At 46.0% G+C, this 27,402-nt stretch overlaps 1 protein-coding gene across 1 annotated transcript in view; it reads left to right on the forward strand.

Annotated features, from left to right (window-relative positions):
* Positions 1 to 27,402, forward strand: part of LVRN (laeverin) — a 273,477-nt gene that overhangs the window by 1,508 nt on the left and 244,567 nt on the right. The gene's annotated exons all lie outside the window — the stretch shown is intronic.

Genomic DNA, 27,402 nt, shown 5'->3' on the forward strand with positions numbered 1-27,402 from the left:
ATCCCATATCCAAAATACCTCTGGTCCCAAGCGTTTTGGATAAGGGATACTCAACCTGTAATATGTACAGTAGGTCTGCTAACCCTGACAGCGGCATGCATTTGTATAACAAACTTTTTTTTCCCCTTCAATAACTTTAGAAACAATTGAGGGTTTAAAGAGGGAGATTTATCATATCCTGGAGAGAGATAAAGTACCAACCAATCAGTTACTGTCATTTTTCTGAAAAGTGACAGAAACTGATTGGTGGGTACTTTGGGTCTATTTACTAAGTCTTGAGGAGAGAGAAAGATATGGGCCCTCATTCCGAGTTGTTCGCTCGTTGCCGATTTTCTCTATTTTGCGTTTAGACGCTTACTGCGCATGCGCAATGTTCGCAGAGCGCATGCGCTTAGTTATTTTACTCAACAGTTAGGTATTTTACTCACGGCATTACAAGGAATTTTCTTCGCTCTGGTGATCGGAGTGTGATTGACAGGAAGTGGGTGTTTCTGGGCGGAAACTGACCGTTTTATGGGTGTGTGTGAAAAAACGCTGCCGTTTCTGGGAAAAACGCGGGAGTGGCTGGAGAAACAGGGGAGTGCCTGGGCGAACGCTGGGTGTGTTTGTGACGTCAAACCAGGAACGAAACTGACTTAACTGATCGCAGTGGCAGAGTAAGTGTCGAGCTACTCAGAAACTGCTAAGAAATTTCTATTCGCAATTTTGAGAATCTTTCGTTCGCAATTCTGCAAAACTAAGATTCACTCCCAGTAGGCGGCGGCTTAGCGTGTGCAATGCTGCTAAAAGCAGCTTGCGAGCGAACAACTCGGAATGAGGGCCATAGTGGAGAGAGATCACATACCAGCCAGTCAGCTCCTAACTGCCATGTTTGAAAAATGACAGGAGCTGACTGGTTATCTCCATCCACTTTCTTTCTCACTAGGGGGCATATTCATTATCCTTTATTTGTCACACTTTCTACACTACCCATAGTACAGTATCGGGATGTAGAAGTTGGGACATTCTTCAAACTCCGAAAATGCTTTATTTTTGGAGTTTGAAAGTGAAACTGTTCGCCATCACCAGTCAAGGGGACCAGCCCCCAAATCTCTTCACAAGATGCTGTTTACTTGGCAGCTTGTGCAGCAGAAAGGGGATGCGTGGCTGCAGCTGGTCACTGGATGCTGACTGACCCGGAAATTAGATGGCGGGGGAGGGGGGGGGGGGCTGCGGCTTCAGTGCTCCCTTCTGCAGCCGGGCAGCCAGAGGGGAAAATTATTATCACTTCCCCCGAAAAACTGACTTAGAAAAAGGTTTTTCGGGAGTGATAATTTTATGGTCGGCCATAATGTATAATGAAAATAATGTGAGAGTATGCAATGAGAATTTCAAGCCAAAAATTCTCATTGCACAATTTTTTCATGATGAATATGTCCCCATTGCTTAGTCACCCTTTATCCAGTGGCGGATTTCGCACTAGGCACTTGAGGTAATTGCCTAGGGGCGGCACTTGCTGGAGGTGGCACACCAGACTGATTTGGGCCAGGTGATTCTTTTTTTTCATCATTACAACTTATTTTTTTTATATTTTATTTAGCAAATGACAGGGGTGGGATAATGAGCAGAAAATTGTAGTGCAGGAGTTGGTAGTAGGGTGAGGCTGGGGCTGCTTTGGTGGTCTTGAGGCATCTGGACTGGCATCCGAAATGAAGGGAGCAATTACTTGATTGGGGTGGGTAGCCAATAATGGGCCTAGGGGCATCCTGACCCCTAAATCCGCCTCTGCCTTTATCTGTCAAAATGTTATCTTTCTCAAGGCTTGATACCTCTTCCCCTATTTATGTAGACCCCACACTAACAGATCTGTATTGCTGCTTTAGTAGCACTGCTTCTTACCATTGCGGGGTTCTTTCTGTGAAAACCACACAACTTTGCTAGGGTTTTCTCTACTTTGTCCAGCAGTGTGGGATGTGATGCAGTAACATTATAGCTGAAATCGGTGGGGACCAAGTCAGTGGAAAGCCTCTGCAGCCGGGTATAGGTAACCTGATCTGAAATTGTAAATTGCACAGATACTGTTGGCCACATAGCAGGGAATATATGGGAACTGCAAGAGAAATCAGAGATGGGGGTCTATTTATCAATATTTACGAATATTTGCTGGGTATCTCCCTGAAAATACACATATCTAGGGAGGATTGCAGCCGATATTAACCACTTTTGACCGCAAAAGCACACCACATAGGTTTCTATGGGACTGCTTAGTTACCAAATTTACCAAGAAGCATTGCCCCCTGGTAACTAGTGATTGTAGCCTGTGGGCTACACTCCTGATCAGTTACCAGGAGATGGTTCCGCCTCTGGCCATGGGTCCTGAAGAAACAACTCTCTTCACTTCTTGCAACCACTTCTGCTCTAACACATCACAGAGACGGGCTCCGATCCTGTCTATGGATGTAATTATTCATGCCTCCAGACGATACTTTGGGGGACATGTACAGTGATAAAAGTGGAGAAGTGAGCCAGTGGAGAAATTGCCCATGTCAACCAATCAGCTGCTCTGTATACTGTTATAGTATGCAAATTATAAATGTTACGTCAATGCTGATTGGTTGCATGGGCAACTTCTCCACTGGCTCACTTCTCCACTTTTATCACTGCTTAGTAAATGTCCCCCTTAATTTCTTAATGCCGCGATAAGCAGTTATAAGTAATTATAGTAATTGGGTCTAAAACCAGATAATAAATATGCCCCAATATAAGAAAAGTAGTGACATCCCTTTTTTCCAGCAACCCCCCCCCCCCCTCCCCGCCCCCCAAAAAAAAAAAAAAACTAGAGAAAGGGTTATCATTGCTTCTTAAATAGATGCCTTAATGCCATAGGTAAGGAAATTGAGGGGTTTGAGGCATTGATAACCCGTTTCTACAGTGATTATGGGGGCATGTTCATCATGAAAAAAATGGGAAACAAAATACTTTAGTTTTCCATTTTAGTTCTCACGTTTCACAATTTTTTGGATATTCATTATGTCTCCATCATAAAATGATCTCTTCTTGAAAACTGGTATTTTTGCAAAGACAGTTTTTTGGAAAAATTATAGTTTCCCCCATTGTATGCTGCTCCATTGCCTGTCTGCTGTCCCATTTCCCCCACAGCTCCCACAACAGCCTCTGTCCAATGTGACCGCACTCAGTACCCTGAGCAGGGGACACAGCTGACACCCCGGGTTCTGCATGATACTCGGGGATCCTCTACCTAGTGTCTCCATAGCCCTAAACCCCCACCGCATCCTCACCCCCGAAGTCTCCGCCAATGTCTCTTCTCCCCCCGGTGTGTGCTCTCACTACCATTCACTGTCCCCAGCGGCAGGGTGCTGTGGCAGGCTGAAGCTGGGAAGGGGGAGGTCGCTTCTTCCATACAGAAGATGGTAGCAGAGAGCAGGGGTCATGTCAGCAGAGGTCACTGTGTCACCTCTACTGTGTCTCTGCTCCATACAGCAGCTGCCTACAGCCTCTGCCTCTGTGCGTACTCTGAATCTGCTGCCACTATCAGAGTAGACACAGCCTGGAGGGGAAAATATACAAGTCGCAGCCTGCCAGTATGGAGGAAGCAGCAGGGAGGGATCTGAAGAGATCCCTCTGCTGCTCAAAATGCCATGTAAACTGCGGGTATGGGTCGTTGGGTCAACCCAACTTAGGTCGACACTCATTAGGTCGACCACTGAAGGACAACATTGGCATTGGGTTGACATGGGCATTAGGTCGACATGTACTACTAGGTCGACAGGGCAAAAGGTCGACATGAGGTTTTTGGTGTCGTTTTCTCCGTAAAGTGACGGGGAACCCAAATTAGTGCAGCATGTCCCCTTGCTCGCCATGCTTCTGGCAAGGTGCCTCGCTCTGCTACCGATTTGCCCGGCACGGATTACCGTTCCAGTCATAGCCCACGTGGACTGTTAAGTATGAAAGAATCCAAAAGAATGAAGAAAAAAAATGTGAAAAACTCATGTCGACCTTTTAACCTAGTACATGTCAACCTAATGCATGTCAACCTAATGGCATTGTCGACCTTCAGTGGTCGACCTAATGACTGTCGACCTTAACTGCAAAGGTTATCGTAGGCTGTACGCCATCTCAGAATGGCGTACAGTTTCACTGTCAAATCCTCCAAAAAAGCATTTTCGGAACTTGATAAATTTCACAATTTCTACACTCCCATTCTTTCCTATAGGGAGTGTGGACATTATCATGGCAAGGCTGTAACAAGATGATATGAGTGGTATCTCCTTCGTTACAGCCTTGATGAATGAGGCTGCAACTTAAAAAATGAGAAACAGGGATGAAAGAATTTTAGTGATCATGAATGTGCCCCTTGGTCCCAGTACTTTGCATACCCATTGTGTCCCCATAGACTGCTTTACTATCCGCTACTAGGAAACGGCATCTTCAGGTCGCATTATCTATACCCAGCAATGGGGAACCTGCAAACATTAAAGGCTTTGCTGTGTCAAACTACTGTGTGATATTCACAGAAACCCTGCGCTGCGAGGGATTGGCTGTTGGTGTAGTAGAGAAAACTCTTCCAGAGGTGCAGGGTGATGCTACAGTAGGAGTCCCAGTGTGTTTAATTCCAGCATTGCTAAAAATAAGATTTTACTCACCGGTAAATCTATTTCTCGTAGTCCGTAGTGGATGCTGGGCACTCCGTAAGGACCATGGGGAATAGCGGCTCCGCAGGAGACTGGGCACAACTAAAAGAAAGCTTTTAGACTACCTGGTGTGCACTGGCTCCTCCCACTATGACCCTCCTCCAAGCCTCAGTTAGAATACTGTGCCCGGAAGAGCTGACACAATAAGGAAGGATTTTGAATCCCGGGTAAGACTCATACCAGCCACACCAATCACACCGTATAACTCGTGATACCATATCCAGTTAACAGTATGAAACATAACTGAGCCTCTCAACAGATGGCTCATAACAATAACCATTTAGTTAACAATAACTATGTACAAGTATTGCAGACAATCCGCACTTGGGATGGGCGCCCAGCATCCACTACGGACTACGAGAAATAGATTTACCGGTGAGTAAAATCTTATTTTCTCTGACGTCCTAGTGGATGCTGGGAACTCCGTAAGGACCATGGGGATTATACCAAAGCTCCCAAACGGGCGGGAGAGTGCGGATGACTCTGCAGCACCGAATGAGAGAACTCAAGGTCCTCCTCAGCCAGGGTATCAAAATTGTAGAATTTTGCAAACGTGTTTGCCCCTGACCAAGTTGCAGCTCGGCAAAGTTGTAAAGCCGAGACCCCTCGGGCAGCCGCCCAAGATGGGCCCACTTTCCTCGTGGAATGGGCTTTTACTGATTTAGGATGCAGCAATCCAGCCGCAGAATGCTCCAGCTGAATTGTGCTACAAATTCAGCGAGCAATAGTCTGCTTAGAAGCAGGAACACCTATTTTGTTGGGTGCCTACAGGATAAAAAGCGAGTCAGTTTTCCTGACTCCAGCCGTCCTGGAAATATACATTTTTAAGGCCCTGACTACGTCCAGTAACTTGGAATCTTCCAAGTCCCTAGTAGCCGCAGGCACTACAATAGATTGGTTCAAGTGAAAAGCTGATACCACCTTAGGGAGAAACTGGGGACGAGTCCTCAATTCTGCCCTATCCGTATGGAAAATCAGATAAGGGCTTTTACATGACAAAGCCGCCAATTCTGACACACGCCTGGCCGAAGCCAAGGCCAATAACATGACCACTTTCCACGTGAGATATTTCAAATCCACAGTTTTAAGTGGCTCAAACCAATGTGATTTTAGAAAACTCAACATCACGTTGAGATCCCAAGGTGCCACAGGAGGCACAAAAGGGGGCTGAATATGTAGCACTCCCTTTACAAATGTCTGAACTCCAGGCAGTGAAGCCAGTTCTTTCTGGAAGAAAATCGACAGAGCCGAAATCTGGACCTTAATGGAACCCAAGTTTAGGCCCATAGTCACTCCTGACTGTAGGAAGTGCAGAAAACGACCCATCTGAAATTCCTCTGTTGGGGCCTTCCTGGCCTCACACCACGCAACATATTTTCGCCAAATACGGTGATAATGGTTTGCAGTTACTTCTTTCCTGGCTTTTATCAGCGTAGGAATGACTTCCTCCGGAATGCCCTTTTCTTTTAGGATCCGGAATTCAACCGCCATGCCGTCAAACGCAGCCGCGGTAAGTCTTGGAACAGACAGGGCCCCTGCTGTAGCAGATCCTGTCTGAGCGGTAGAGGCCATGGGTCCTCAGATATCATTTCTTGAAGTTCTGGGTACCAAGCTCTTCTTGGCCCATCCTGAACCACGAGTATCGCTCTTACTCCTCGTTTTCTTATTATTCTCAGTACCTTTGGTATGAGAGGCAGAGGAGGGAATACATAAACCGACTGGTACACCCACGGTGTCACTAGAGCGTCCACAGCTATTGCCTGAGGGTCCCTTGACCTGGCGCAATATCTAGTTTTTTGTTTAGGCGGGACGCCATCATGTCCACCTGTGGCCTTTCCCAACGGTTTACCAACAGTTGGAAGACTTCTGGATGAAGTCCCCACTCTCCCGGGTGTAGGTCGTGTCTGCTGAGGAAGTCTGCTTCCCAGTTGTCCACTCCCGGAATGAACACTGCTGACAGTGCTAAGACGTGATTTTCCGCCCATCGGAGAATCCTTGTGGCTTCTGCCATCGCCATCCTGCTTCTTGTGCCGCCCTGTCGGTTTACATGGGCGACCGCCGTGATGTTGTCTGATCGGATCAGTACCGGCTGGTTTTGAAGCAGAGGCCTTGCCAGACTTAGGGCATTGTAAATGGCCCTCAGTTCCAGAACATTTATGTGTAGGGACGACTCCTGACTTGACCAAAGTCCTTGGAAATTTCTTCTCTGTGTGACTGCCCCCCAGCCTCGAAGGCTGGCATCCGTGGTTACCAGGACCCAGTCCTGTATGCCGAATCTGCGGCCCTCTTGAAGATGAGCACTCTGCAGCCACCACAGTAGAGATACCCTGGTCCTTGGAGACAGGGTTATCAGCCGATGCATCTGAAGATGCGATCCCGACCACTTGTCCAAGAGGTCCCACTGAAAGGTTCTTGCATGGAACCTGCCGAATGGAATTCTGCTTCGTAAGAAGCTATCATTTTTCCCAGGACTCGTGTGCAGTGATGCACCGATACCTGTTTTGGTTTCAGGAGGTCTCTGACTAGAGATGACTGCTCCTTGGCTTTCTCCTGCGGGAGAAACACTTTTTTCTGTTCTGTGTCCAGAACCACCCCCAGGAACAGTAGGCGTGTGGTAGGAACCAGCTGTGACTTTGGAATGTATAGAATCCATCCGTGCTGTTGTAGCACTTCCCGAGATAGTGCTACTCCGACCAACAACTGCTCCTTGGACCTCGCCTTTATAAGGAGATCGTCCAAGTACGGGATAATTAAAACTCCCTTTTTTTCGAAGGAGTATCATCATTTCTGCCATTACCTTGGTAAAGACCCTCGGTGCCGTGGACAGTCCAAACGGCAGTGTTTGGAATTGGTAATGGCAATCCTGTACCACAAATCTGAGGTACTCCTGGTGAGGATGGTAAATGGGGACATGTAGGTAAGCATCCTTGATGTCCAGGGATACCATGTAATCCCCCTCCTCCAGGCTTGCAATAACCGCCCTGAGCGATTCCATCTTGAACTTGAATTTTTTTATGTATGTGTTCAAGGATTTCAAATTTAACATGGGTCTCACCGAACCGTCCGGTTTCGGTACCACAAACAGTGTGGAATAGTAACCCCGTCCTTGTTGAAGTAGGGGCACCTTGACTATCACCTGCTGTGTGAATTGCCTCTAGCACAGCCTCCCTGCCTGAGGGAGTTGTCGGCAAGGCAGATTTGAGGAAACGGCGGGGGGGAGACGCCTCGAATTCCAGCTTGTACCCCTGAGATACTACTTGAAGGATCCAGGGATCCACCTGTGAGCGAGCCCACTGATCCCAGAAATTTTTGAGGCGGCCCCCCACCGTAACTGGCTACGCCTGTGGAGCCCCCGCGTCATGCGGTGGACTCAGAGGAAGCGGGGGAAGAATTTTGATTCAAGTTAATGCCTGCAGCAGCAGGTCACTTAACATGGGGGCTGCACTGGGCAGCCCTGAATAGCTTTCTAAGAAGACTTCAAGGGCCGCAGTGCTGATATGTCAGTGTGACATTGTTTTGGGAAGACCTTAATAAAATTGTGTCTGAATTGGCGGCTGCTAAGACTGCTTTTCTCCCAAATACTAATCCTTCTGCACAGAAGGCTAAAGGTTCCACTTTTTGTTCCTTTCAGCCTCAAGGGAAAGCAAAAGGTCAGGCATACTGAGATAATCTCATGCTCCCAAGACCACTAAGCAGAAGGCAAAGCAGTCCTGGGCGACCTCTCAGTCTGCTTCTAAACAAGACAAGCCTGCCGCATGACGGGGCGGGCCTCCCCCTCGGGGACTACAGGGTGGGAGGCCGACTTCTGCAGTTCACCCAGGGCTGGTTAAATACCACTTCAGATGCATGGGTGCGGGAAGTTGTCTCTCACGGGTACGCAGTCTCCTTCAAGAGACATCCCCCTCGCCAGTTTTGCACCACGGGTATCCCTTCGGATCTGTTAGAGGCGCAAGCTCTACAAAAGGTTGTGAGTTCCCTCCTGAATGCAGGAGTGGTAGTGCCAGTACCTCTGTCCCACAGAGACAGAGGTAACTACTCAACCCTGTTTCTAGTTCCGAAACACAATGGGTCTTTCCGGCCTATACTCAACCTCAATCACTGATCAAGTTTGTGAGAGTGTCCAAGTTCCGTATCGAAACACTGCGCTCAATTGTACTGGCTATGGAACCCGGAGACTATATGGTATCCCTGGATATACAGGATGCGTACCTGCATATACCTGTTGCCATGTCACATCAGCAGTATCTGCGGTTTGCTATTGGTAACCTCCGCTATCAGTTTCAGGCTCTACTAATTGGACTGGCTATGGCTCCTCGGATCTTCACCAAGGTCATGGCCTTAATGACGGCCTATCTCCGTCACCAGGGAGTCAGGATCCGGCCGTATCTGGACGACTTGCTGATTCTGTCAAACTCCGACGATGTCCTTCTCAGTCATCTGCAACTGACGGTAAGCTTCCTACAAGCCCACGGGTGGCTCATCAATTGGAAAAAATCCTCACTGGTCCCAGCTCAGAGCATGGTGCATCTGGGGACACTCCTGGACACACACAGTCAGCGACTGTTTCTCTCTCCAGAAAAAGTCCTGAGGCTTCAAGACAGGATAAGATGCTTCCTTTGTAGCCCTAGAGTGTCAATACACTCGGCAATGTAAGTACTTGGCCTGATGGTGTTGGTATTCGACATGGTAGAGTATGCTCAATTTCATTCCCGCCCTCTGCAGAGGCTCCAAGTGGGACGGCCTACCTCATCAGATGAGATCTCACATGATCACTTTGATTCCGGAGGTTCGTCTGTTGCTGACCTGGTGGCTACAGGACCAGCAATTGAGTAGGAAGCTGTCCCTTCTGGCTCTCCGTCTGGGCCCTGCTGACAACGGACACCAGTCTGAGGGGATGGGGTGCTGTGTTGGAGCAACACTCTTTTCAGGATCGATGGACCAAGGAGGAATCAGTCCTCCCAATAAACAATCTGGAGTTGCGGGCAGTGTTCAATGCATTGACCCTCGCCCTGCCTCTGGTACAGAACAGGCCGGTTCAAGTATGGTCAGACAATGCCACCACTGTAGCATACATAAACCATCAAGGTGGCACTCGCATGGCTATGATGGAAGTGTCAAAAATCCTTTGTTGGGCGGAACGCCATCTGCCAGCAAAATCGGCAGTGTTCATTCCGGGCATCCTAAACTGGGAAGCGGACTTCCTCAGTCATCAGGACGTGCATGCCGGAGAGTGGAGTCTTCATCCGTAAGCCTTTCAACTCCTAGTGGACAAGTGGGGCCTACCAGATGTTGACCTGATGGCATCTCGACACAATCACAAGGTTCCGGTCTCCAGATCAAGGACCAGGGATTCTCAAGCAGCGTTCGTGGACGCACTGGCAATGCCATGGAACTTTTGACTGCCTTACATGTTCCCTCCAGTGTCACTTCTGCCCAGAGTCCGCATGGCTCTTGAAGCGTCACTCCTGACGACCAAAGGATTCTCTGAGGCGGTCATCCAAGCTATGCTAAAAGCCTGCAAACCAGCATCTGCCCGGATTTATTACAGGGTCTGGAATTCTTACTTCACCTGGTGTGCTGATAAGAATTATAATGCATACAGATTCAGAACTTCCAGAATTCTGGCCTTTCTGCAACGCGGCCTGGGCTTAGGCCTTTGTCTGGCCTCCCTCAAGGTTCACATATCTGCCTTGTCGGTTTGGTTTCAAAGAAAGATTGCGACTATACATTCACTCAGGGTGTTCTACAGTTTCAGTCTCCCTATGTCCCTCCTGTGGCTCCATGGGATCTGTCTGTTGTCCTGAATGCCCAGCAAGAGTCTCCATTTGAACCTCTTGAGTTCTTAGAACTCGCCCAGGTTATTTACCTAAGGTGGTATCATCTTTTCACCTTAACCAAGAGATTGTGGTTTCGGCCTTTATCTCCTGATTTGTTCTCCAAAGAGTGGTCTTTGAATGTGGTAACGGCTCTACATATATGTGCACCAGCCAATCAGCTCCAATATGCAAATTGACAGTTAGGAGCTGACTGGCTGGTGCATATATCACCTTGCCCTTATCAATGGTTTATCACTTCCTTATGCCTTCTCCAGGTTAATACATCTGCCCCAAAGATAGATAAGTAATTTTTCCCAGTTGGTATAATGTGGAAAAGGATCATAGTGATATTTGTTATAAAGACGTGCCTGTTAGACAATATCACCTTGTGTTACAAAAACTATAGGGGGAATATATAAAATCTTGGAAAGAGGTAAAGTAGAGAAGTTGCCCATACCAGTAGATTTTTATCTAGCACAGTCTATGAAATGGCAGTTAAACGTTGACTGGTTGCTAAGGGCAACTTTTCCACTTTATCGCTCTCCAAAGCATGTGATGGTGGTGTGTGCTGGACAAGAGTGTACAAGAGACAACATGGTAAATATGGAAGCCAGAAGAATGAATGGCACTAAATGCATATGTACTAAGCCTTTCAGAGCCGGCCCTAACTAATATGATGCCCTAGGCAAGATTTTGGCTGGTGCCCCCTAGCACCGCTGCTAGTTCTGCAAGAGATGCCTGGCATGAGTCAGCTGGCAGCGCTGCTAACGCCAGGCGCATTTTGTTTATGAAAATGCATCTTATTTGCATTACTATGTGGCTAGAATGCACAAGCAGATTCTGCTGATTAAAAGGATATGTGGCATGCCTATATTCTGTGTGCGACTGCGGCTGTATCTGCATATACGAAATGCTACATTACAGTGATTTCCAGGAATACACGCAACGTAGCATTTCGTATGCAGATACAGCTGCAGTCACACACAAAATATAGGCATGCTGCATATCATTTTAATCAGCAGAAGCTGCTGGTGCCCCTAAGCATACCAAATGCCCTAGGCATTTGCCTAGTTTGCCTATGCCTAAGGCCGGCTCTGAAGCCTTTGAGACAGATAAAGTGGAGAGAGGTAAAGTACCCATGTCCCCCAACTTTGCAAGAGGGACTGGAGACCTCAGTTCACTGTGAGCAAAGACTTTGATACAAGTACGGCAAGCCGATTGAAGCCACAGGTGGCCTCTTCCTTAATCTGCAAGATTATTTGTCCAATCTTGCTGGTTGGAAAGAAATCTGGTAATGTCTGGGAGCAAATGACAATCAACTATTTGCTTCCAAAATCTGGTAAACTGATAAAAACGGTTGTTCTGATAAATTGGCTAAATCAAATGGATTTAATAAATGTATCTGAAAAAACATTTTTGTTTGTTTTGCAGTGTTTAGGAGCAAATGATTAATAGTCATTTGCTCCCAAACATTTCCAGGATTTTTGTTCCAACCAGAAAGATTTGACGGATAGGGGTATATTCAATAAGAGTCAGGTCCATTCCGACATGCAGTTGTCGGAATGGACCCGACAACCCCTATTCAAAGAGCAGCCAAATCCGACTGTCGGATTTGGCCGTTCCCTGTGTCCTGTCTTGCCGCTGACAGCCGGGTGCGCTGACAGCAGCGGTGGAGGGAGCAGAGAGCTGCAGCGTGCGGCGGCCAGTGGAGGGAGCAGTGTGGCGATCGGAGCTGGCAGCGGGGTGTTGTCTGCAGCAGTGGGGGAGGCAATACAGGGAGAGAGGTGCCTGGCCAGGGGACAGCCGTCAAGGTACCTCTCATCTCCGTAGCCGGCCGCACTGCTCCCCATCTCCTCACCTCAATCCGACTTGTTTTCAAGTCGGATTGAGTTTGTCGGAAAGGGGGCCAAAACCTGTCGGATTTGGCCCCGTTTCCAACAGCAGCAGGTGGATCGGCGGCTATTCCTCTGATCCACCTGCTTCCCGACAGCATTCCGACAAGTCGAGTTTCCCGATTCGTCGCAAAAAATGTGCCCCTATTGAATAAGTCAGAACCCATTCCAACCTATTCCAGTCGGAAACTGCCGTCTTTCCGACAACATGGCAGTTTCCGACTCTTGTTATCTCAGCTGGAGAGTTGTGCACTAATTGAAGCTGCGGGCAACTTCCCCTCTCGCAGACGGCAGCTGGAGGGTAACACACAGCAGGAGGCAGCTCTTGGTACGTGCCAATGGCAAATAATTGGTAATATCCTGACCTTGGATCCAGTGCGGTCAGCAGAACCTGCACTGTGAGCTGTAGGTGTCTTTCCCTCGGTTGATTTCACACTCTACTCCCGTTGAGTCCTGTTGGAGAATGTGAGCTATAGAAATAAAATTATTATTATTATTATTATTATTATTATTACATAGAGGGCTAACTATAGTCATAGGAGACAGTGCTCATTATACTGCTGCAGACCTGCATTGACTCACACAGTACTGGGGACAATAATAGGATCATTTAAATCTTATATACCATTGAAGATCTTTGGATATAGACTGTTAAGGTGGGTGTACATGGTATTATGTGTACCCACCGATGCATCGGACATATTAGGGCCACCATACACCAGGAGAAATCCGGTGTACGACCACACGCTATACCGGTCCCCATACCCCAACCCACATGGAATTGGCAGCTGCTTCCCCTGAACTTTTGAACATGCAGTATGATTGGGGGAAGCGATGGACAACCCCACAAGAGCGCATGCACGATATCGTGCATACACACAAAATTATTGGCTGTCCGGTGATCGGGAACGCCCCGATCATTGGACAATTAGTCCGTGTGTTTGCACCTTAAGTCCATCTACAGTTTTATTATTCAGAAATAAGAACAAATAGTCCATTTATTGGACAGTCCAAAAACAGCGGCATTGAGGACCTGTGTTGTATAGTCACATACACTAGGTAGATACAGTTGCAACTACAGATGAATCACATTTGATTTTTATATCATCTATTCCTTCACAAAAATCATTTATAATATTTCTTGACATTTTTATGGAAATATATAGAATTGCAATCGATTGCATGTAATATTTTACTATTATAGTGATGAATTACTAAATTCCACTTTTGCTTTTCTGTACATGTTGGTTTTGTATTGCAGTTTATTCAGCCACAGCACACTGATTTTCTACAGTGCAGTATCATTCTTTTTATTTTCTATGTATAGAGAAAATTTGTTGCCGTTATTTGGACAACTTGTTTCAAGAGACAGCGCGTCCACAGGCACACCTGGGTGTCATTTCACATACTGGGACCTGTAATATACAGTATTTGATTTATTAACATGAGATCACATATAAGATTTTGGGCCTCATTCAGCATCAGTTGCGAATAATTGTTCAATAAGCGATTATCTGCAAACTGCGCATGCATGCACAACCAAACAGAAGTGCACACACGCAAAGTCTGGTTTCCGTGTTCGTACCTAGTTATCTGCGAACACAGTAGCGATCGCATTTAGCATTGACAAAAAGGAGTGGTGGAGGCTTATCAGTGGGATGAGTCCTCAATTCCTGAGATGCGTGGTGTGTAGTGGGTGTGTTGTGCGTGGTGTAATCGCAATATATGCGAAACAGATTGCAGAAATTGCAAACGCTTTAACCGCACAGGCTGAGGGTGCGTACACACTATGCAAAATCACATACGATCCGGATGATATTGTCTGGTTCCTAATGATATTGTATAACGTTTGACCAGCATTCCAGTCCATCGTGCAATGTTGCTTACGAGGACCATGCTGCCGAATGCAGCATGGCGCCGCTCTTCCCCCTGCTGCCGATCATCGCAGCAAGTGTGTATGCACTGCCAAGTCCCGCCACATACGATGTCGCATCGTGCGCACATTGTTCTGCATACCTCCCAACATGACCCCCTACAGGAGTGACACAATGCTCTTTTCCTGGACTTATCTCTTAATGTATGATTGTCTGCACCTGTGTTTAACTACAGTAGTTACTTGATAAGAAAGGTGTTTCACCACAGGTGATGGCAATCATACATTAAGAGGGAAGTCCAGGAGCAGAGCATTCTGTCCCTCCTTGAGAGAGTCATGTTAGGAGATATGGTTCTGATGTGTAAATAGCCCAAGGGGTCGATCCTATTACCCGCGAAGGGTGCTATGTGCCGTTGCAGCGGGTTTTAAATGCTGGTAACAGCACCCTATCTCGCACCGTGGTTTTGGCCTGAATTCTAACCAAAGTGCTCGGAGCCCTATGGGGCAGCGAGTACTTTTGTGTGAATTCGGGCCGCCGTAAAGTGTGACCGATGCCGCGATGATTCGCACCCATTATATAGGCTGACCATATTATCCCTTTAACCTGGGACACTCATGAATTACACAGGTTCTGTGGCTGGCTGACTACAAGTCTGCGTTTCACCTGGTTTTAAGCAGCCACAGAACCTGTGTAATTCATGAGTGTCCCAGGTTAAAGGGATAATATGGTCAGCCTACCCATAATATCATCGTGGCTAATAGGATCGACCCCTAAGTATCTAGAGCGCTGTGCAGACTGTGAAAGTACTGATGGCAGCTGCAAAAGTTCAGCTAGTCAAGCTAATAATTGCAAAATCACAGGCAGCTGATAGTGTTTATGTTTACAGTGATACAGGGAATGCTGTATGCCTAATTAAACAAATTGGGCTTTTTAAATCTCCAAAATAACACTTTCATTTAGCTATGTATGTTGTCATGTGTATGCTCATTTTAGCAGTGTTGTGCATAACGTATTAATATTGTAAGCAACACGTTACTTTAACATTTTACATGTATGTATTGTGTTTACACCATGACCCTTAAGCATACTTGCCTACCTGACTCTCTCCATGAGGGAGAAAATGCTCTGTTCCTGGACTTTCCTGGTAATGTATGATTGCCATCACCTGTGGTGAGCTAGGTAATTGATAAGAAAGGTGTTTCACCACAGGTGATGGCAATCATACATTACCAGGAAAGTCCAGGAACAGAGCATTTTCTCCCTCATGGAGAGGGTCAGGTAGGCAAGTATGCCTTAATGCCTGCCTAACATTATTCTGACAGAAACAAACCATCCGAGTTTTGTGCTGACAGTGATGTATAACAGCTGCGTTTATTCTCGTAATGCTGAGTAAATGTACGCAGTGTGACACATGGGGTCGTGCAAGCCGGCCACTGCAGATCCAACGAAGAGGACAGGATCCATGTCGGAAGATGGAGATTTCCTGGCTTCTTTGTTGGATCTGTGGGTCATGCAGACGGCCGATGGTGTCGCAGATGATCCGGTGCTGCATCCCATCTTCTGACACAGATCATGGCCACGCCACTCCTCCAAAACAGCAGCAACAGACCGCCCTTTTGGGAAACAGAGACCCTTGCCACCCCCAAACCACACCTGAAATACCCCCGGTGTGCCCCCTCAGTAGTTTTTGTCAGGTGATCCCCAGACAATGAGCCCGATTCAGACCTGATCACTGCTGTGCATTTTCGCACAACAGGTGATTATCGATTGACTGCGCATGCATATGCACCGCAAAGCGCACGCGCATCACCAAACAGCGACAGGCTGGTGCGTAAATTTTGATCGCACAGCCATTCGCAAGCTGATTGACAGGAAGAGGCCGTTTGTGGGTGGTGACTGGTCAGTTTCTGGGAGTGAAAGGAAAACCGCAGGCATTCCCAAGCGTTTTCAGGGAGGGTATGTGACGCCACCCCGGCCCCGATCAGCCTGTTCTTTTCGCACTGGAGGAGTAAGTCCTAGGCTGCGCACAGACTGCACACACTGGAAAAACCATTAGATGGTGAGTGCGTTGCGAACAGATTTGCAGCTGTCCGCTGACTGAGGGACATTTTCGCACGGCGTACACATGTGATCGCACACTTGCGTATTTACACTCTCCTTGGGCGGCAACTATCTGATCGCAGGACAACAAAATTAGCAGCCCAACAGTCAGGTCTGAATTAGGCCCAATGACTGAAACAAATCACAAAGTACATAACTGGCATATTTTTTATGTATTTATTAAAACCTCTGCATAAAATCAGATTTTTTTTCCTATTTTAGAATGCTGAAGCAAGAATTACAAATATTTATTTATGTTTATAAAAATAAAAATCACATTTGCTTTTAACTCACTTTATTTAAATGTTTAGAAAAAAAACTTTATTTGGCCATTTTAGTTAAATTTTAATTAGAATTAACAAAAGAATAACTCTCTTCTGTATTTGATTCTTCCTGAATAAAAAAAAAGGCTTAATTTGTGCAGTGCTCCCACAATTGTAGCGTACCATAGCGTACCATTTGGTTTGCGTACAGCTATGAATCAGGCCCATTGTCCCTATGCTTTGCCGGCGAAACCCATCAAATCTCAACACCCCTTGATCAATAGGTTGAAGCGCTCTTCACCTGAGATAGGCCAGTTACTAAACTGAGGTCAGAGGCCCACTCATACCTACATCATCTGTATTAATTGTCCTTGTTAATTTTTATTATTAGTGCATTTTAAATGTAATTTGGGAGTTAGTCATTAGTTTGTCATATTGGTATTCACATAACGGATTGGCAGTAATAAATACGAGGGGCGTGCAATAAGGTTCCGGATGTGCAGTACATAGGTAGAGTAGACACAATCTGGCTGTCTGTTTGTAAACTGTAATCTCTATCTAAAGTTCTTGTGAAATGTCAAGGCACAGAACCGTATATAAGCAGCATTGCTCACCGAAAAAGTCAGCATGTTCACTTCCTTCATGAACTCATTATGGAGCTCAACAGAGGCCACTGGAGAGCCATGATGCTGCTTTTGGGGAAAAAGCACTGTCCCGAACCACTGTGTTTGAGTGGTTTGCAGAATTTTGGTGCAGGAGACGGTCCATGGATGACAATGAGCGCTGTGACCGACTTGTGTCCGCCATCACTGAGGACAACGTTGCTGCCGTGCGGGCCATAGTTGAGTTGGACACTACGGTGACTGAGGCCCAGTTAGAGAAGGAGATATCCATCTCATCGGGATCCATTTGTATGATGCTATAGGAAAAGCTTGAGCAAGGTTTCTGCACGCTGGGTGCCCCATCAGGTGACTCAAGAGCAGAAGGAGGCTCGGGTGACTTGGTGTCATAACATGCTGGCCAGGCTTGATGGCGGTTGCTCAAACTCAGTGTGGGAAATCAACAGTGGTGAATCCTGGATCTACAAGAAACAGTTGGCCCAGTGGAACCCAGTTGGATGTGCACCGCCACAGAAGTTCTGATGTGAGCGTAGTGTGGCCAAGCAGATGATGGCTGTTTTTGTGGCCAAGATTGGTCATGTACCTACTGTACAACTCATGCTGCCACACACCATCACTGGGGACTGGTACGACAACCAATTCCTGCTGCAGGTGTTGGAAGCCAGTAACCATCCAAGAACTTACGCTTGTGATGCCCTTCTCTATCATGACTATGTACCTGCCCACAAGTCCAAGAAAATGGTGGCTTTCTAGCCCATTAACTCATCCAGGAGCTTGGTCATCCTTTGTATAGTCCAGACCTGGCCCTCTGCGACTTCTTTATGTTCCCACAAATCAAGCGCAAGATGAATGGAATTCACTTTAAGTCACCAGAATCTCCAGCACGTAGAAGACATACCTGCTTCAGACTCTTGTCCAACTGCTCCAACAAGAGGTTTGAGGGTATGCAACTTTGAATAGACTGCTCTGGCTAAAAAATGTAATGGTTACTTTGTTTGTAAATAAAATACTTTTTGTGTATCTGGAAACTTATTGCACTCCCCTCATAGATTGATATTCATTTGGGCTAATTACATTAATTTAGGGAAATATATATTTACTTATAGTTTTTACCGTGCATAACATATAATTTAATTTAGCAGATTTTGCATGAACACTTTAGCTTATTCCATATCACAATATAATAGTATTCTCTAGACTTGTGCTCCAGTAACCCCAAAGAAAATACACCGCCCTGTGTCTAGATTAATAAATAGAGAATATGATAATGTAATTTCTGGACATTTAAAGCCAGTAAAATGCTAATATAGACTCCCTGGCAGGATGTTCAAAATAAAATGAAAATGAAAAAAAGAGCTAAAGAACAACAAAGGAAGAATATGGATGGCAGTTCTAAGCTCATGATACAATCACTTTCATAAAAATAATAGGAGTTGCATAGCTGTGCAGACACCTCTTTATAAAATGCTTATTAATTGGAATCTTATGAATAAATTAGTCCAGTAACAGGTGTAAAAAATCAACACATTTATTTCCCATTCTATGTGGTTCTATACTGTTAAAGAGATGTCACTTGCAATAAGAATACTGTATCTGGAGACTGTTCATATTTTTGAAAAAAAAGTAGGTCTGCATTAATAAAAGCTGAATGGAAATGGTTGTGAATCGTGCTATATAATTTTCTACACTCCTGGTAGCACCGGATCCTTAGCACAGAATTGAGTGCCCATAAACTACTGTATCCTTTATTTTCAAGCTTTTTACTTAAAAATGTAGCAATCTATTGTGAAATGTATTTTTGAGTTCTTATAAGCTATTGTACATTATTTTGCTTACGCTATAAAACCAAATATTATTTCACTTTTATTTGTAAATGGTATGGAGAAATGTAGGCATTTATTGCTTAAATTATATCACATATTTTTTATGTGATGGTCAGGTTATGGACGTAGCTTTAAACGGTTGATACTGCAGCATTCAAACTCTTTTTATTGTACAGTATATAAAAACATGCAACAGGAGTTGGCTTCAAATTAGATTTGATATATTTATATTACGTTTATTTATTAAAGTTAGTATGGTGGTGGTGGACAACAATAATAATAAACAATAATAAACAACTTTCATGTATACAAAACTCAGTTGTTAGTGTACAACTCTCCCACATTAGATACACCTAGATGGGTAGTGTCAAATGCCTTGGTGGGACGTAATAGTACATATCATCAGTTAAGGAGAGTGCACCCACTAACAAAATCTAGCAACTGAAATTAAACCATTCTTACCGCCAACAGCAAGGACCCTAAAGCCGCAGCACTGCCACCTTACCAATGCTAAACCGACTATGGGGTAAATCAATACGTCAGATCCTTTCCGATGGAAAGGATCCAACATGTGTGTATTCAATGGCCGGCCATACCCGACAGGTTTGGCCCGTTCCTGACAATGGCAGTCCGACTTTTTTTAAAGTCGGATAGACATTGTCGGAAATGGGGCTAAAACCTGTCAAGTTTAGCCGCGCTTCCGACAATACATGTGGATCGGCGGCCGCGTGCTTTCCGAAAGGCTACCGACAAGTCGGGAATTTCTGACTTGTCGGAAAAAAACAGCCGGCATTGAATAGGTCAGTGCTCCTATCGGAAACTGCTGTCTTTCCGACAAGACGGCAGTTTCCGACAATTATTGAATACACCCCTATGACAGAGGGAAAAAAAATAGCCGTAATCTGTCAGATGTACTCCATTAATCGATAAACAGCATTGAATCAAATTAATATATGTTCCACCACCACCCTGTTAAAGGAAATCACACAACAAGAAACCACTGAATTCATCTTTTGTATAGCCTCACCCATCAGTTGGCCATGTTTCTCGGAACACCATACTAGACAACTCTGTAGAACAGACAGCAACTCAAAACCACACATAATAGCCAGACACAAATCCAAACATGTGCACCTGCACCAAGGTAACAAACTACCACTTCACTTACTCCAAAATGCCAGACAGCAGCCATCAAAATCAAAGGTCCTTCAGTAAATACCACAACATTCCCCAAAAACCTAGCCATCGTACTTCCAAAGTCTGATGGAAACACAAGAATCATAGAGGCCCAGAAAACATAAGAATGCCCAACAGTTCAAATGGGCTAAAAATCAAACGTCCTGCAAACAAAATATAAAAGTTAATCAATGATAAATTCAAAACACATCCATCACATTCGATCAACCGACACACGCCAACAAACAATGGTAACAATGGTATAGGGGAGAGTGTTAGTAAAAAAACAACAAAAGACATAATAACCGGTTTGAACAAAATATTTTTATAAAAACCTACTAGGATCTTTTCTATAATAAAGGGAAACTACTTGTCTTTGTAGGGAAACATAACATTTCTCACAGACCTTTGCTAAACAGAACAGGTAGCTAGTCCTCCAGTTAGCATGTAAAAAATCCCCCAAAATGCACCTAAAAGCATTTTACTTAGCCTAACATAACAGCGATAAGCTCCTGACTTTGATTGACCCACCTCAGTAGTGAAAGTATCTTCAAGAATCTAGGAGGAATGGCTGCTTAAATCACCACACAGATCCATAAACATATAAGACCCATAAACATAGTACAAAGCTTCAGGACTTGACCAAACTGATATTTCATAAGGGGGGATCCATCTTGGGGCACCTACAGGGCTCCTCCTCCTCAAAGTAAATCACCAAATAAGCCTGCACAAAGGATACTGGGCATATATGAGCATCCTGACAACTGGATAATGACACACAGCACACACGTCATAGCTGGTCAGTCTTGGAGTATCGTAATTTTACTAATACAATTCCTTCACATGGTGTAACATTCCAAAAAAGTGACCAATTCCGCTGTATTTGCAGGAACCACAAGCTCACAAACTTGCAAACTTGAAACATGCCATTAAAGGCTAAAACAAAAGCCATTTTAAACAACATGACTTCATATACTGAGAAACAAACACCCTCAACTGCTGTCATTAGATGTGTGACGTGGGTATTGACAGACCGACACCTGTCCTCAACTGCATGCGCCACCCTAGCCCAACACCTTAAGGTTTCCATGATTACAAATTCATTAGTTGAATTGGGGCACCACTTCAGATGTGCAAAATAAGCAGTGCCCGCAAACCATTTCTTAATATACCAAAAGAAATGGCCCATAACATATGCTGACCAGAGAAAAGACTGCATCAGATTGCGCTGACTCTATTCTCTATTATGTGATGAGGATCGATAATGCACCTATTTACCTCAAATAGTTGATTTGTAGGAGCACAATGTTCCAAAAAACAACAAAGCATTGTGCCATACCTTCCAATCTGGCCAAACAAACTGCTAAGCGTGGTGCACTGTCACCCACCATTGCGGCATGTGGCGCCAACTGACAAAATGTAACCCAATTAAACATTAGCAGGGCATTTGCAATGCCATTTTCCACCCCCAAAACTATCCTAGCCCGACAATATTAAAATTTAAAACCAAACAGCATAACACTAGTGCATACTTACCTACTTTCTGGCAGCCCTCTCCGGGAGAGAGCTGCCAGGTCGGCTCAGTGGAGGGGCTGTCCGGGACAATGACGAGAGGAGGGGGCGGGAGGAGGCGGAATGAGGCGTAGTGGAGGCGGGTCGGAGGCGGTACGAGGGCGGGGTTACATTGACAACGCATTTAAGCCACGAATGCCGCTATAACCGGCATTTTACGGCAGGGGGCGTGACTACAATGACGCGATTCTTGTTGAATCGTGTCATCGAGTGTCCGGACCGCCCACTTTACTCTCAAAGTGGGCGGCCGGGCAGGTGGGAAGTGAAAAGTCGGGAGACTTATCTGCTCTTCCGGAGGGCCGGGAGGGTCACCCGAATTTTGGGAGACTCCCTGACATTCAGGGAGAGTAGGCAAGTATGCACTAGTCTAATAAGAAAACAAAGCACAGGCAGTGACAATGTGTCCTGATGATTACTTACCTGTATTATCACACCAAAAAACTATACTAGTGTTGCACAAGTTCTTGTCCCATAATTCTAGAGCCATGATAATCGGAACAGTTTGAGCAGGAGATTCCTGGACAAACCTTAATTCAAGCACAAGGCCAGTGCGCCATCCAGGTAAGCGCCAAAGCCAGTGGACCCAGCAGCATCAGTAAATAGCTGCAATGCCCTATTGTTCGTACTAGGGGATGACCATATGAGCATGCCATTGAAGCTGGAAAAAAAATAAAGACCAGATCCTAAGATCACGCTTTATTTCTGCAGAGAGATGGAGGAAATGATGAGGACAAGCTATAAAGCACTACACCTATGAATAAACCTACAGGCCATGGGTCTAATTCAGAGTTGATCGCAGCAGCAAATTTGTTAGCAGCTGGGCAAAACCATGTACAGTACACTGCAAGGGGGGAAGATATAACATGTGTAGAGAGAGTTAGATTTGGGTAGGGTGTGAAAGTGAAAGGTTAATACAGCGAACAGAATGCGCTGGACTGATATAAAGCAAATCATCGAGGTAGTGCACTGCCCAAGACTCACCAGTACCAGCCACCATGCATTAATTTAGAAAGGTGCTAAACCGCTTGAAAAAGGCATAAGAAGCGTAACATCCCAATGCAGACATTTGTCAAACAGGCGAAATGCTGACTCCACATTAATCTTAGCCAACATGCGCCCAGGTCCAGTGAATATTATTACCCAGATCCAAGGCACAGTCAAAGGATTGATTAACCACTTGCCACAATGCCGGAGGTATCGTCTCATCAACTGATTTACATGCAGGTTAAGAGGAATGCTGAATCTGTCTATATTTTCTTTGAGCCTTCTTGGGTACAACGCTCAGAGGAGAAAGTTGCAGTGGAGGTGATGTACTTTCGGCCATATACCTCAAACTCAGCTACTTCATTACCTTCTCAAATACAGCATGCGGCAGTTCACACACAAATTTCAAATTGGGTAAACCTGACAGCACATTCTAAAAAAACAGGATCCCTCTGTGAAGCCCACTCTCAAAAACTCTGCCTCCCCACGATCTGGGTATTGGGAGAGCCACTGCTCAATGGTCCAAAGCAGACTGGTGATGGAGCTTTACTTTGTAGCTCCACCAGGCTTAGCCTTGTAATATCCTCGCACAGACGGTAAAAGAAAACCAGTGGTGCAAGTAGAAATGTTTTATTAGTGGTACTGATAATTAAAAATGGGTGTGACCACATGTCATGAGGGGGAGTGGTCACACAGAACTAGGGGAGTGGCTACATGACAATAGGGACATGGTCACATTATGCCACACACCGTAATACCCCTTACACATTATGCCAAAAACCGTAATGCCCATTACACATTATGCCACACACCGTAATGCTTATTACACATTATGTCACACACCGTAATTCCCATCACACATTATGCCAGACACCGTAATGCCCATTACACATTATGCCACACACAATAATGGCTATAACATATTATACCACACACCGTAATGCCCATTACATATTATGCCACACACAGTTATGCCACTGACACCATTTCATGTCCCACACACAAAAATGCCCTTTATAAATTATGCCCCACAGTAAGGCTTCTATTTACTTGCTGCCAGGGGTTTCCTGGCAAAAGATGCAGCTTTCTGCATCTTCTCTTGGTGGCGCCAGCATTCCCGGCCCTTCTGGGAAATGGTATATGCAGTGGCATAATTATGCATTTAGCGCCCCCCCCCCCCCATGGCATTTTAGTGCCGCTTACACGCATAATTACGTCAGACACCCACCCTGCAAACGCTTGGGAACTCCTGCATTTTTCCAAACACTTCCAGAAAACGGTCAGTTGACACCCACAAATGCCTTCTTCCTGTCATTCTCCGTACGAACGCCCGTGCAAATGGGTTCTTCGCACAAACCCATCGCTGAGCGCTGATTCGCTGTTATGCACACCAGTGCCTGCAGGAAAGTACTGGTGTCAGAACTGTTATGCACTCCAGTGTCTGCAGGAATGTGCTGGTGTTTGAACTGTTATGCAAAACAAATGGACTCACAGACAAACTGGGGAATATGACATAACGTACACAGAAGGTGATAGGGTAACAAAATACACACAAAGTGAACAGAGAAGCCCAGAGGCTAAGGAACTGGGTATCTCCCTTGTATTAGAACTGCTCAGATGTAAAAAGCAAGATGTTGTGATTTAATACGTAGAGAACCCGAAATGCTGTTGCTAAGGGCAACAGCAAAACCCTACAGGGTTACCAACGGGTGTGGCAGTAAACTCCTTGGTCAGAGATGGAATGATAGACACAAGGAGAGTCTCCACAATCCTGATTCTCACTTGCAGTGCACAGGTTTTAGCTTACTGCCACTAAACTGACCCCTGACACCTAGCACAGTGAGACAGGATTAGACAGGCAAGTCTTAGAATACAGCCGCAAACTTGCTAAGTTCACAGAGTAGTAACAGAACCCCAGCAAGCTAAACGACTGACTCCAGTCTTACTGCTAGGTCTGGATTGGCAGAGTGTAATACCAAATCCCCAGGCCTATTTGCAGTAAGCAACAAACAAATACAAAGCTACACAGTACTGGCTAACTTTCATGAACTGACTAACCAACAAAGATTCAGCAGCATCTGCTTACCCTGAAAAGAGGCCTTATAAAGCAGGTGCTGTCCACGCCCCACTCAGACCTCACAGACTGTGAGCACAAAAACCAGCACCGGATCCCCTGCCGTGCACAGAGCCTATAACCACTGCACAGCAAAAGACCCGAACCGGAGTATCAGCTGCGCTCAGGTTACTCCACTAGCACTTGTCTCCCGGTTGCCATGACGACGTGGCAGCACAGGGCAGGAGACCCTAACAGTACCCCCCCTCTGACGAGGGGTCAAAGAACCCCTACCACCGGGTTTATCGGGGAACTGCGAGAAGAAAGAGCGTATCAGTCTGGGGGCATGAAGATCACAACTGCGCACCCACGACCGCTCCTCCGGGCCATACCCCTTCCAGTGCACCAAAAATGACAGCCGACCCCGAACCACCTTGGAGTCAAGAATCCTTTCAACAACAAACTCCCTCTGGCCACGTATCAGAAGAGGGGAAGGTCTTCCACTGGAAGAAGGATTACTAATCGCCCGTTTTAAAAGGGAACAATGAAATGTTTTATTGATACCCAAAGAACGGGGCAGATCTAACTGAAATGCCACCGGATTGATAACCCTGGTGATCTTATAAGGGCCGATGAACCGGGGGCCTAACTTATGAGATGGCTGTCTCAACTTCAAATTCTTGGTAGACAACCAGACGAAGTCTCCTAATTTGAAGCTGCAGGGTCTTTTCCGCTTATCAAAAACCCTTTTGGTCACTAATGACACAGACACAAGGGCTTTCTTCACTTTCCGCCAAATACCTCTAAGGACCGAAACCACAGAGGAACCACCAGGCGTGGAGTCCAGGGGGTCAAAAGAATTGGCCTTAGGATGATGCCCATACACACAAAGGAAGGGAGAGATCCCTGTAGCAGAGTGAGCCGTGTTGTTATAGGCAAACTCCGCCATGGACAGATGAGCAACCCAGTCAGTCTGACACTTGGAGACATAACACCTGAGGAACTGCTCCAAGGACTGGTTCACCCTTTCAGTCTGCCCATTAGACTGTGGATGGTAGCCTGACGACAAGCTGACAGAAATCTGGAGATCGGAACAAAATGCCCTCCAGAATTTGGCCACAAACTGGGATCCGCGGTCAGAGACCACATCAAGTGGCAACCCGTGGAGACGCACAACATGCAGCATAAATAATTCAGACAGGCGTCTGGCTGATGGCAGCCCAACCAGTGGAACAAAGTGCGCCATCTTCGAAAACCTGTCAACGACAACCCAGATGGCTGTCATCCCCGAGGATTTGGGCAAGTCCACCACAAAATCCATTGAAATGTGGGTCCATGGCTTAGATGGGATAGAGAGTGGATGTAATGGGCCAACAGGAACCCCTCTAGGAGTCTTATTTCGGGCACAGATGTCACATGCCCGAACCCACTGATCCACATCCTTAGCCACCGAGGGCCACCACACCGCCCTAGATAGCAACTCCCGAGTTCTGGCAATACCCGGGTGACCTGCCGACTTCTTGGCATGGAATTCCAGGAACACTCGCTGTCTTAACCTAGGAGGCACAAACAAAAGACCTACCGGAAGGTCTGGAGGAGCCTGCTCCTGTGCTCTAAGGACTAATGATAAGAGGTCCTGGGTAATGCCCACTTTAATACATGATGGGGAAACAATGGGCAACGGCTCCTCGGTGGTCTCCTGGATTGGAGCAAAACTCCGCGAGAGCGCATCAGCCTTGATGTTTTTTGACCCAGGGCGATATGTTATCAAAAAATTAAAGCGAGCAAAAAACAAAGCCCATCGTGCCTGCCTGGCATTGAGACGCTTCGCTGACTCTAAATATGCCAGATTCTTATGGTCAGTGAGAATTGAGACCACAAACTTATCCCCCTCAAGCCAGTGTCTCCACTCCTCGAGTGCATCCTTAATAGCCAACAATTCCCGGTTACCCACGTCATAATTCATCTCGGCAGGCGAAAATTTACGGGAAAAGTAAGCACAGGGATGAAGGCGATTATCAGACACTCCCATCTGAGAAAGCACTGCCCCAATACCCATCTCAGAGGCATCCACCTCCACCACAAAAGGACGCTCTGGATCTGGGTGTCGCAGCACCTTGGCCGAAACAAATGCCCTTTTGAGACGGGCAAAAGCCGCTTTAGCCTCACAAGACCAGTGAGCAACATCCGCCCCTTTCTTAGTGAGTGCCACCAAGGGCGCCACTATAGACGAAAATCCAGCGATAAATCGTCTATAAAAATTCGCAAAGCCCAGGAAACGCTGAAGCGCCTTCAAACTAGTGGGCTGCACCCAATCCAGGACTGCCTGTACCTTGGAACCCTCCATTTGGAAACCTTCTGGGGAGATAATATATCCTAGAAATGCGATTTGCTGAACTTCAAATTCACACTTCTCCAGCTTCGCCCCAAGCCGGTGGTCTCTGAGTTTCTGGAGGACTAAGCGTACATGCTTCCGATGTTCCTCCAGGGAATGGGAGAAGATTAGGATGTCATCTAAGTATACAACTAAGAATCTAT

This window comes from Pseudophryne corroboree, chromosome 1 (assembly GCF_028390025.1).
Source record: "Pseudophryne corroboree isolate aPseCor3 chromosome 1, aPseCor3.hap2, whole genome shotgun sequence".
NCBI classification, from domain to species: Eukaryota; Metazoa; Chordata; class Amphibia; order Anura; family Myobatrachidae; genus Pseudophryne; species Pseudophryne corroboree.